Consider the following 13,381-nt stretch of genomic DNA (forward strand, 5'->3'; position numbering starts at 1 on the left):
AAAAAAGACCAGGAAAGGGGTTGATGAGGGTGGGGGGTCCACTCAGCTTATCATTGTGTGAGTAAAAGTTGCATCGAAGATGCAGACTTAGCCTTAAGTCACTTAGCACTAAGGAAAACAGGTAACAGAAAACAATCATCAATTCCACTTACTGTCAACTTACCTCATTAACACACTAAAATACCCTCCCTCGGGGTGGAAGGACCCCCATCCTCTGGGCATGCCCAGGGAAAAGTAGAAGCACTGCTGCTTCAAGGGGAGGCAAAGAACAAGTGCACCCATCCTGTAGACAAAGGGTTTGGGTATACTTAGAGATCAGGTCATTTAGCATTTTTTGGTGTAGAAAAGAAACCCTGTTATGAGGAAGCTGTGCTAGCTCTGTGGATTTAACACCAGGAACCCCTTTCTCTGCAGAACTGGAATAAAGAAATCCCTCGACACTGTGCAGAGTGGCTCAGTGCACCGAGTAAGCAGACCCTGGTCTGGGGAAACCTAACTACACACCCCAAGTAACACTGTGTTACAGCTGCTGGTGAAACCTACTGAAAACAAATCCTCAGCACCTTTTATCTAAGTCTCTGACAACAGTGCTGCACAACAATTTCCACCTTTAAGAGTTTTCTGTGACGGTTTAAAAAAAATTGGACTTTATTTTTTTTTTTTAAATTTTCAATCAGAAATGCAGGATGATACAGCCAATACAGTGGCCAAGATGCTAAAGTATTGCGAAAACCACAACCTTTCACTACTAAAACAAAGCCTTTCCTGAGAAAAGGTTAAACACTTAAGCAGTAGTAATAGCCATTCCTAACAAAACAAAAAAAAAACCAATCAAGCACTCCCTTGCCATGGTCTCCTCATATAGGAGATAAAGAAAACCCACCAGTTCTTTACCTCTCCCTGTCCTTAGCAAAGGATTTCTTTCCTGATAGAAACCCTTCCATTACTACTTTTATTACCTGTTTAGTCTGCAGCAACACACTATGGGTCACAATAAACAGAAAAATCCTTACAAGACGAGAGCTTAATAGAGTAACTGGTATTATAACCATAATGTTCAAATATTTAAGTTGCAATTAATTTCTGATTGCTTCAAACATCAACTAAGATAGTGGCTTATTACACAAAATAACAGGTACAACACGTTTGTTTGATTTCTCCAATTCAACAACAAACACGGGTCCCAGGGCTCCACCTTAGATGCTACTTGGACAAGGAAAAGCCCTTCTCTTCTGCTAGCACAGAAGTGCAAGATTCTTCCTCGAATATGTTGCCCATTTGACCTACTTGTGGGAAACTCACAGCATTCCATCAGCCCCCTCAAAACCTATTCAACAAAATGGTGCAAAAGTTTTCTCCAACTCAAGGCCTGGGAATTCTTTAGAGAGTGCTTCAGGAAGACATTATTTAAAAAAAAAAACAAACATCCATTTTAGAACACAAGGTAAACTCTTACAAGATTTTTCAACTAACAAGACATCTGTGATCCTTTAAAGTGACTCAGCTAAGCTGCGGGATTAAGCTGCTGGTTAAACATGAGGAATCACAGCTTCTGTTATCACAACATTTCCCATTACCATGTCACCAAACTTCTGCAAAAGCACTGGTAGTATTGTGCTTCCTGAGTGAATTCACTGATATTCATTAATCCTGCTCACTAGAAATAGGTTTGATCATGTAAAACGTTTCAACAATTACAGGTATCAAAAAATGGATCTTTCACTAGGATGGTGTGACAAAGTTTAAAATGCCCAAGTCTAAATACATTCTGCCTCATAAACGAAGCCTTAGAACAATTGTGTGACCCTTCAGAATTCATAAACGTCAGAAATCAAGAAAACCACTTTCTAGCCCAAATACACCAAAACCAAAAATGACCAACCTATGTGAACTACAAATTTAGTAATTCACAAATGTCAGCATCACTAAAAAGGCCAAGTATTTCTTTCTCCACATACCACGTCTACGAAAGAAAAAAATTAATCCTGAAAAAGTCTAACTTGCAACTAACAGAAAACCACTCAAAGTTAATGCTCTGTGTCACAGCAAGAGGACCACTGGTGCATTTTACCAGAAGTGTCTGGCCCGGAACACTGCCAATAAATAAAAAGCAGAGCACGATGTAGCTGGCCTTCTTAGAGCAGCAGCCAGATACAAACAGTAACAGCAACAGAAATAAGCCTTCTGCCATAGCCTGAGAGAAAAGCAACAGCACTGGGTTTGTCACTGGGAGCCAAGACTGAGGAGGCATCAGGGACACCCAGCAGCTGTGCCCAGAGCATGGCCTCCAAGGGCAGGGCCTGCCTCAGGCTCAGCACCCAATGCCCTTCCCAAAGGAAGCCCTGGGGCGAGGGGCTGTGGCGGGAGGGGCTCTGCATGGGGTTTGTCCCCATCACCCCCATCTCACAATGGCACCACCAGCAAAGCAGCAGTCACAATGCCCCGGGGCACTATAAAAGGGGGCATCCTCCTGGGTTTGCTGCCAGAGCTGGCCCTGGGGCAGCCCAAACACATCTGAGTCCAAGTCCTCAGGAAGCTCCTGGAATTCCACGGAAGGGGGCTGAGGGAGGACTGGAGGCTGGATAAGGCTGCCTCAGATGAGAACCACCACCAACACATGGAGATACCCCAGACTACTAGGATTCTATCAGCTGGACACCCATGGAGACCAAGGGAATGGCTTCTTGAAGAGCTCTGCAGAGCTCACCATCTTCTTCCCCTCCTCAGCCAGGGGCAGCAACCGTGAGTGATGCAGAGATGTTGCAAGGGCTCTCAGTGCTTTGGAGCACCCACTGGTGTCTCACCAGGCACGGGAAAGGATTTGTCCCCAAAGCCAATCAGGCTGGCTGCATGTGGCCACTCTGGGAAGCCCCGGAGATGGCTCCAGGTTGAGGGAGATTTGGGCTTGAGCAGCTGCAGGAGGTGCCCTTGTGTCAAGGAGGCCGTCTTGCTCAGATGCTCAGGGAGCAGCCGATCGCCAGCTCTGCTGGGGTCAGGAAGGAATTTTCCCCCGGGGCAGATTGGCCCTGGGCCCCGGGGGTTTTTTGCCTTCCTCTGCAGCATTCAGCATGACCCCTTGTCAGGCCTCCTCTGGCCCATTTGGGCTGGGTTACTGCCTCATGCTCCTGCACCACCACCATGGCCCCTCTTGCCCTGCAGCTGGGGGGAGGAAGGCTTTTTTTCCCCCACCGTCGCCTTACAGGTGTCCCTGGGGTTTTTTGCCTTCCTCTGCAGCACTGAGCACAGCCCCTTGCCAGGGCTCCTTTGGGCCACTCTGTCCAGGGGCTGCTGCTCCTGCTCCAGGAGGTGGCCCTCCTGCCCCACATCTGGGGGGAGGCCAGGAAGATAGGAACTACTAATAGATTCCTACTGGAGTCCAACTGCAGCCCAAAAATCCAAAGAGGGTAAAATACGGTAAGGGAAGAGTCCAAAAAGAGTCCACAAAAAGTTCTAAATAGAGGCCAGGAGGAGTTCAGAAGCCTGGACGGAGGGGGCAAAGTAAAGAAGGAGGACAGAAGGAGTAAAAAACATTGAGAAAAACTGAGTCAAAAAACATCTAGCTGGAGTCCAGATGGGGTCCCGATGGACTCCCAAAAATCCCAAAAGGGCAAAAAAAAGACAAAACCACATAAATAAGGAAAAAAAAGAGTCAAATGCATCCCGGAGAGAGACAAAGCTACTACACAGCAAAGCTCAGAAAAAGGCCTGGAAGAGTCCAAATAGAGAATAGCAAGAGCCCTAAAAACCCTGGCACTGGGCTTTAACCCCAAAAGGGTTAAGAGGATCATAAGCAGAAAAATAGAACAGGCAAACAAAACCCTGAGGAAGACAAAGAAATTACAGAGTCAAAGTCAAAAAGAAGCTGGGAAGTGTCCTAACAGATTTACAGGGATCATCCCTAAAGAGTTGACGTGTGATGATGTCACAAAGGCCCAAAGGAGAACAAAAGGAGAGAGAATGTCTACGGAATCAACGTAGATTAAAAACTCAGCCCTCAAAAGTTAGACACAAAATTAAAACTCAAAGATCAGTAGAAAAAGTAAGATAGAGTGAATAGGAAGAAAGAGTAAAAAAAAATAAAAGGGTCAATAAAAGAGGGGCAGAAGAGTTAAAAGAACGTGAAAAAAAGTCCTTAGAGTGTCCAGGCATAAAGACAAGAAAAAGTCCCAATGAAAACTACTTCAGAGCACAACACTTAAAGACAGTCAAAACACAGATTAAAAAGGCCCCAAAGATGACCTCAAAATTAGTCAACCAGAAAGAATTAGATCACCTGAAACACAAAACACAACAAAACCCCCAAAAACCCTTGCCTGAAATAGGAGGTGAACCCTAGAAAAAAGAGCCAAAATGCAGCCACAAAAAGTAGTCTAAAAAGTTACAAATTGGTTAAAATTTAAAAGTTACTTAACCCTAAAAACTTAGCTAACCTCTAAAAGACAATCACCTTTTAAAAATTAACCTCAAAATTAATCTCCTGTAATTAGCCCTTAAGGATTAGCCCCCCCAAATAAAACACCTCAAGCTAGCCCCTAAAGATACACTCAAAAGGAGGCAGATGGGACTCCCAAAAATATGGAAACGATTAACAGAGTCAAAAGAGCTACTGAAGTAGCTTAGTCAGGAAAAGCTAATCAAGAGCCAAAGGCAAGGAGAGGCCGGGAAGAGTCCTAAAAGACCAAAGGAAGGCTCCTTTAAAAGCCCAACATTAAGGAGGACACCAGGAGTAAAAGAGGAGTCCTATAATAGTCACAGAAGAATCAAAACATATTTCTCAGAATCAAAAGTTAGTCCTCAATTTATTTAACTGGGAAATTTAGTTCTCCTTCAAACAGTTGGCCCTCCAAAATGATTCCTGACTTTAACCCATAAAGATAGCGTGGAATCAGACCGATCTGCTAAAAATATGAAAAGTGTTAATAGGGTCATAAGGGATCAAATAACACAGGCAAAATAGCCCAGAGTGAGAGAAAGCAAATGCAGTGCTCCATCAAGAAGAGGAAAGAAGAGCTTTAATAGACTCCAGGAGGACTCCTTAAACGCTCCAGATACAAGGAGGCCAAAAATACTGAAAAAAGAGTAAAAGAAAACTAAAATGATGGGTCAACGTAGAGTCTAACACAGCTCCCTAAATTAACCTCCAAAATTAGCCTCAAAATTAGTTAACCTTAAAAAGTTTGCTCACTTGAAAAAATCAGCCCCCCCAAATTAACCCCTAGAGTTTGCCCTTAAAGATACTGTCAAATCGACTCAGTTGGAATTCCAGAAAAATTCCAAAGGGTTCTCAACAGTGTCAGAACAGATCAAGGAGCATAGTCTAACAAAGCACTAAGTGAGATGAACCAAGTTCATAGTCATGGTCATAAAGACTCCAGAAAGAGTCTTAAAAGAATCAAGGTTAAGGTTAGGGTTAGGGACTCCATCGGAACTCCTGAGACTCCTTTGTGAAAGGATGAGATCATGTAAAGATACCCGAGGGAGACCAAGTGACAAAAGTGTAAGCTTCAAAATGAGTTAACCTCTAAGGTAAGTGTGACTGAAAAGGATCCATAGGGACATAAAGGATCAAGTATCTTACAAAGAAAAAGCTAGTCAAGAGCCAAAGGCATAGAGAAGGCAGGAAGAGCCTGCACAGGCTACAGGAAGACTACTAAAGAGGCCAGCAATGAGGAGGACACAAACACTTATAGAAGCCTGAAAAAAAACTCAAATAGGGCTCAAGGAGGAATTAAAGAAGACTCAAAGAAGAGGCAAAACCCAGTCCCCAAAAGATAGCCTAATATCTTAGCCTCAAAATGAGCTAACCTCTCCAGGTAAGTTCAACATCCAAAGATAATTACCATCCAGAAATCAGAACCAAAAAAGAAACAACTCACGTTAGCCCTTAGAAGACACAGGAAAATGGAGTCAGATGGCATTCCCAAAAATACAGAAAGGATTCACGGGACCGTAAGAGCTCAAGTGGTAGGTATGAAAAAGCTACTTCAGAGCCAAAGGCAAGGAGAGGCCAGGAAGAGTCCTCACAGGCTACAAGATGCAACCAGGCATGGTTCAAGCAACCAGGCATGTGGACGACACAAAGACTCCAAGAACAGCCAAACAACAGTCTAAACACAGCCTCCAAAACATAGCCAACCTTAAACGTTACATTGCCTCAAAAACCTGGCACCCAAAAATTAACCCCAGAAGTCAGCCTTTATAAAAATTCAGTCAAACAGTGTCCAATGGCCCACCCTAAATTCCTAAAGGGGAAATAGGGCCATGAGGCATCAAATAACAACGTCAAATCCCAAAAAGGGACAAACAGAGAACACACAAAAGTCAGAGCAGCCAAGAAGAATCAGTCCTCAGAGAATACAGGAAGACTCCTTAAAGAGCACAGCCATGAGAAGGACACAAAGACTCAGAGGAGATTCAGAGAAGATGCAAAGAAGAGAAAAAAAGCAGTCTCCAAAAGTTTGACTAAAAAGTTACCCTCAAAATGAGTTAACCTCTAAGGTAAGTCTGACTGAAAAGGATCCGGAGAGACATAAAGGATCATATAATCTTAATAAGAAAAAGTCTAGAGCCAAAGGCAAAGAGAGGGCAGGAAGAGTCTGCACAGGCTATAGGAAGACTACTAAAAGAGCCCAGCCATGAGGAGGGCACAAAGCCTAAAACAAGACATGGAGTTCAGGAAGAGTCATAAAAAATAAAGGCAGGAAGAGTCAAGTCAGCATCTACAGGTAAGTGGCTACACTAGAGACAAGTGCAGTTCAAAGAGAAAAGGAGTTGAGTGCATTTAAACCAAGTTTAATGGATCCCCCAGAGAGACAAAGCCAGTAGACAAACAAAGTCCCAAACTCTCAAAGAAAAAGGAATAAAACAAGAAGACTCAAAGAAGAGGAATAAAGCAGTCCCCAAAAGTTTGACTCAAAAGAAGAAGACTCAAAGAAGAGGAATAAAGCACCCTCCAAAAGTTTGACTAAAGTGTTACCCTCAAAATAAGTTAACCTCTAAGGTAAGTTTGATGGAAAATGGATTCATAGGAACATAAAGGATCAAATAATCTTAATAAGAAAAAGCTAGTCGAGAGCCAAAGGAAAGAGAGGGCAGGAAGAGTCTGCACAGGCTACACGAAGACTACTAAAAGAGGCCAGTCATGAGGAGGACACAAAGCCCAAAACAAAACATGGAGTTCAGAAAGAGTCATAAAAAATAAAGGCAGGAAGAGTCAAGTCAGCATCAACAGGTAAGTGGCTACACAAGAGACAAGCGCAGTTCAAAGGGAAAATGGGTCGAGTGCGTTTAAACCAAGTTTAATGGATCCCAGAAGGAGAAAAAGCCAGGAGAGAAGCAAAGTCCCAAAGAGGCCAGGAAGAGCCCTATGCAGAGTCCAGGAATGGTAATAACAGAGGCTACGAAGACTGCACACAGAGGCCAGGCAGCAGGACTCAAGGCAGAAGGATGCAAAGCAGGAAGAGGACAGGAAGATATAAAGTGGAGTCAACTCAACTATCCAAACAGGATTAAATAGAGTGAAATACAGTCCAGGAAGAGTCACAACAAAAACAAAGAAGGAGCAAGTCAGGAAGGAGAAGGTGGGGAAAAGGGAGAGTGCAGGTAAGTTGAGTTAAAGAAAGTCAACCCGGAGTCCGAGCAGAGTCCCAAAAATTCCCACAAGGGTCAGGTAGGAGGTCCAATGAGTCAAATGGTGTCAAAACCAAGTTTAACAGAGCTCTCCAAAAAAGAAAAGTAAGATAAATTAATGTAACTTTGAAAAAATAAAAATTAAAAATTAATGCTTCTACTTGTATCTGTTGTATTATGTGTCCTTGACGGTGGTTTTGAGAAAAAAAACCAAAACACAACCCTGGCATTTCAGGCCAGTAACAGTCTCATTACTATTTGAGCCATCTTGAGTGCAGTAGGTGGAGTGGCACAGTTCAGCTGTTACCAGACCTGCAATGACCACCTAATCCAAGTGCCTGACAAAAAGGGAGAAGTGGATGCTACCAAACTGCAGGCCACCAACTCTCCAACAGGACAACTGTGCACGGATCTGCAGATGGCACTCATTCAGCACCAGGAACGGAACCGCCTTAGGTACCTTTAAGGGTACTGGGTGAGGGCAAATATAACCCTCATTTTTAACATGGAAAAGAAAAGGGAAGGTGAGCCAGGGAACTACAGGCCAGTCAGTCTCACCTCTGTGCCTGGCAACATCATCTCATGGAGGAGATCCTCCTTAGGGCATGTGGATAACAAAGGGGGGATTGGTGACAGCCAGCACGGCTTCACAAATTCCAAGTCCTGTCTGACTCATTAGGTGGCTTTTTAGGATGGGGTCTCAGCCTCAGTGGACAAAGGCAAAGCAACAGACATCATCAACCTGGACCCGTGCAAAGCATTTGGCGCTGTCCGTGTGACAATTCTGATCTCTCCATTGGGATGATACTGGTTTGATGAATGGACCCCTCATTGGATAAGGAACTGGCTGGATGGCTGCACCCAAAAAGTTGTGATCAGTGGCTCAGGGGCCAAATGGAGATGTGTGAGGGCTGGTGTTGATCCTCAAGGGTTGGTACTCGGACCAGTGCCGTTTAACATCTTTACTGGTGACATGGAGTGGAACTGAATGCACCCTCAGCAAGTCTGCTGATGACACCAAACTGTGTGGTGAAGTCACCACGCTAGAGGCAAGGGATGCCATCCAGAGGGACCTTGACAGGCTCCAGAAGTGGGCTCGTGCAAACTGCATGAAGTTCCACAAGGCCAAGTGCAAGGTTCTGCACCTGGGTTGAGGCAATCCCATGCACAAAGAGAGGTTGTGAGGAGAAAGGATTGCGGACAGCCCTGAGGAAAAGGACTTGGGGGTGCTGGTGGACCACAAGCTTAACATGAGCCACCATTGTGTGCTTGCAGCCCAGAAAGCAAACTGTGTCCTGGACAGCTTCAAAAGAAGCACAGACACTCGCCTGAGTGAAGTGATTCTCCCCCTCTACTCTCTTCTTGTGACACCCCACCTGGAGTACTGTGTCTGGTTCTGGAGTCCCTCAGGATAAGAAGGACATAGAGCTCCAGGGACATGCAGCTATGTCCAGAGGAGAGCCACAAGAATGATCAGAGGGCTGGAGCACCTCCCCGATGAAGACAAGCTGTGGAAATTGGGGTTGTTCAGCCTGGGGAAGAGGAAACATCAACATATTGTAGCTTTCTAATATCTGAAGGGGGACTACGAGAAAGCTGGGGGAGGGCCTTCTACATGGGTGTGTAGTGAGAGTATGAGGGAAAAGGTTTTAAAACTTGAAGACGGGAGATATTTAGGGTACACAGTAGGAAAAAATTCTTTATTGTGATGGTGGTGAGACACAGGTGAGAACAGGCTGCCCAAGGAAGCTGCGACTGCCCCCATCCTGGAAGTTGCTCTACACCAGGCTGGATGGGGCCTTGAGTACCCTGGTCTCTTTGGAATGGCTGCTCTGGGTTATGTTTGATGTGCCTGAGGATGCAATTCTGCCCTCTTGGCTGCCAGGCCACACTGCTGACTCCTCTTGAGCCTCCTATCAGCCTCCCAGAACCCTTTCTGCAGGGCTGCTCTCCAGCTACTCCTCTCCCAGTTTAGTCCTCTGTGTCCAGCATTACTCTGCCCTACGGGCAGAAGACACCATTTTGGCTTTTTAAATTTCATCCCATCAATCAAAGCCCAATGCTCCAACCTGTCTGGATCCCTCTGCAACACCTCTCTTCCCTCAAGACAGCCAACAGCACCTTCCAGATTGGTACCAATCTCCAAACCATCTAACACTGCATTCAGCTCCTGCATCCAAATCACTGACAAAAACATTGAAAGGAACTGGCCCGAGGCTTCAGCCCTGAGGAATATTGCTGGGGACTGGCTGCCAGCCAGTTGTAGCCCTGCCCACAAAAGGAGCTGATGAAAAGAAGCAAGGTTAGCAGTGCACTCCTTTAATGTCCTCAGAGCCTCAAGAAGACTTTACTGCTACATGGCAAGAGCTGGCCCACGTGTTTCAGGTTAAATTCCCAGTTAACTTCAGAAAGAAAAAAAAAAAGAAGTTTCGACGAAAACCAAAAGTGAAAGTGTTACATGCAGGTATTTTTTAGAAAATGGCAATGCTATTTCCACTTAAAACATCAGAGAAACCATATCTACTTAAAGTTGTCAAAAAAGACCAGGAAAGGGGTTGATGAGGGTGGGGGGTCCACTCAGCTTATCATTGTGTGAGTAAAAGTTGCATCGAAGATGCAGACTTAGCCTTAAGTCACTTAGCACTAAGGAAAACAGGTAACAGAAAACAATCATCAATTCCACTTACTGTCAACTTACCTCATTAACACACTAAAATACCCTCCCTCGGGGTGGAAGGACCCCCATCCTCTGGGCATGCCCAGGGAAAAGTAGAAGCACTGCTGCTTCAAGGGGAGGCAAAGAACAAGTGCACCCATCCTGTAGACAAAGGGTTTGGGTATACTTAGAGATCAGGTCATTTAGCATTTTTTGGTGTAGAAAAGAAACCCTGTTATGAGGAAGCTGTGCTAGCTCTGTGGATTTAACACCAGGAACCCCTTTCTCTGCAGAACTGGAATAAAGAAATCCCTCGACACTGTGCAGAGTGGCTCAGTGCACCGAGTAAGCAGACCCTGGTCTGGGGAAACCTAACTACACACCCCAAGTAACACTGTGTTACAGCTGCTGGTGAAACCTACTGAAAACAAATCCTCAGCACCTTTTATCTAAGTCTCTGACAACAGTGCTGCACAACAATTTCCACCTTTAAGAGTTTTCTGTGACGGTTTAAAAAAAATTGGACTTTATTTTTTTTTTTTAAATTTTCAATCAGAAATGCAGGATGATACAGCCAATACAGTGGCCAAGATGCTAAAGTATTGCGAAAACCACAACCTTTCACTACTAAAACAAAGCCTTTCCTGAGAAAAGGTTAAACACTTAAGCAGTAGTAATAGCCATTCCTAACAAAACAAAAAAAAAACCAATCAAGCACTCCCTTGCCATGGTCTCCTCATATAGGAGATAAAGAAAACCCACCAGTTCTTTACCTCTCCCTGTCCTTAGCAAAGGATTTCTTTCCTGATAGAAACCCTTCCATTACTACTTTTATTACCTGTTTAGTCTGCAGCAACACACTATGGGTCACAATAAACAGAAAAATCCTTACAAGACGAGAGCTTAATAGAGTAACTGGTATTATAACCATAATGTTCAAATATTTAAGTTGCAATTAATTTCTGATTGCTTCAAACATCAACTAAGATAGTGGCTTATTACACAAAATAACAGGTACAACACGTTTGTTTGATTTCTCCAATTCAACAACAAACACGGGTCCCAGGGCTCCACCTTAGATGCTACTTGGACAAGGAAAAGCCCTTCTCTTCTGCTAGCACAGAAGTGCAAGATTCTTCCTCGAATATGTTGCCCATTTGACCTACTTGTGGGAAACTCACAGCATTCCATCAGCCCCCTCAAAACCTATTCAACAAAATGGTGCAAAAGTTTTCTCCAACTCAAGGCCTGGGAATTCTTTAGAGAGTGCTTCAGGAAGACATTATTTAAAAAAAAAAACAAACATCCATTTTAGAACACAAGGTAAACTCTTACAAGATTTTTCAACTAACAAGACATCTGTGATCCTTTAAAGTGACTCAGCTAAGCTGCGGGATTAAGCTGCTGGTTAAACATGAGGAATCACAGCTTCTGTTATCACAACATTTCCCATTACCATGTCACCAAACTTCTGCAAAAGCACTGGTAGTATTGTGCTTCCTGAGTGAATTCACTGATATTCATTAATCCTGCTCACTAGAAATAGGTTTGATCATGTAAAACGTTTCAACAATTACAGGTATCAAAAAATGGATCTTTCACTAGGATGGTGTGACAAAGTTTAAAATGCCCAAGTCTAAATACATTCTGCCTCATAAACGAAGCCTTAGAACAATTGTGTGACCCTTCAGAATTCATAAACGTCAGAAATCAAGAAAACCACTTTCTAGCCCAAATACACCAAAACCAAAAATGACCAACCTATGTGAACTACAAATTTAGTAATTCACAAATGTCAGCATCACTAAAAAGGCCAAGTATTTCTTTCTCCACATACCACGTCTACGAAAGAAAAAAATTAATCCTGAAAAAGTCTAACTTGCAACTAACAGAAAACCACTCAAAGTTAATGCTCTGTGTCACAGCAAGAGGACCACTGGTGCATTTTACCAGAAGTGTCTGGCCCGGAACACTGCCAATAAATAAAAAGCAGAGCACGATGTAGCTGGCCTTCTTAGAGCAGCAGCCAGATACAAACAGTAACAGCAACAGAAATAAGCCTTCTGCCATAGCCTGAGAGAAAAGCAACAGCACTGGGTTTGTCACTGGGAGCCAAGACTGAGGAGGCATCAGGGACACCCAGCAGCTGTGCCCAGAGCATGGCCTCCAAGGGCAGGGCCTGCCTCAGGCTCAGCACCCAATGCCCTTCCCAAAGGAAGCCCTGGGGCGAGGGGCTGTGGCGGGAGGGGCTCTGCATGGGGTTTGTCCCCATCACCCCCATCTCACAATGGCACCACCAGCAAAGCAGCAGTCACAATGCCCCGGGGCACTATAAAAGGGGGCATCCTCCTGGGTTTGCTGCCAGAGCTGGCCCTGGGGCAGCCCAAACACATCTGAGTCCAAGTCCTCAGGAAGCTCCTGGAATTCCACGGAAGGGGGCTGAGGGAGGACTGGAGGCTGGATAAGGCTGCCTCAGATGAGAACCACCACCAACACATGGAGATACCCCAGACTACTAGGATTCTATCAGCTGGACACCCATGGAGACCAAGGGAATGGCTTCTTGAAGAGCTCTGCAGAGCTCACCATCTTCTTCCCCTCCTCAGCCAGGGGCAGCAACCGTGAGTGATGCAGAGATGTTGCAAGGGCTCTCAGTGCTTTGGAGCACCCACTGGTGTCTCACCAGGCACGGGAAAGGATTTGTCCCCAAAGCCAATCAGGCTGGCTGCATGTGGCCACTCTGGGAAGCCCCGGAGATGGCTCCAGGTTGAGGGAGATTTGGGCTTGAGCAGCTGCAGGAGGTGCCCTTGTGTCAAGGAGGCCGTCTTGCTCAGATGCTCAGGGAGCAGCCGATCGCCAGCTCTGCTGGGGTCAGGAAGGAATTTTCCCCCGGGGCAGATTGGCCCTGGGCCCCGGGGGTTTTTTGCCTTCCTCTGCAGCATTCAGCATGACCCCTTGTCAGGCCTCCTCTGGCCCATTTGGGCTGGGTTACTGCCTCATGCTCCTGCACCACCACCATGGCCCCTCTTGCCCTGCAGCTGGGGGGAGGAAGGCTTTTTTTCCCCCACCGTCGCCTTACAGGTGTCCCTGGGGTTT

General features: G+C 45.2%; 1 protein-coding gene across 10 annotated transcripts in view; it reads right to left on the minus strand.

The window, feature by feature from the left end:
- Nucleotides 1–13,381, minus strand: part of STARD3NL (STARD3 N-terminal like) — an 89,132-nt gene that overhangs the window by 45,011 nt on the left and 30,740 nt on the right. The gene's annotated exons all lie outside the window — the stretch shown is intronic.

Source organism: Heliangelus exortis, chromosome 2 (assembly GCF_036169615.1).
Source record: "Heliangelus exortis chromosome 2, bHelExo1.hap1, whole genome shotgun sequence".
Classification (NCBI taxonomy): domain Eukaryota; kingdom Metazoa; phylum Chordata; class Aves; order Apodiformes; family Trochilidae; genus Heliangelus; species Heliangelus exortis.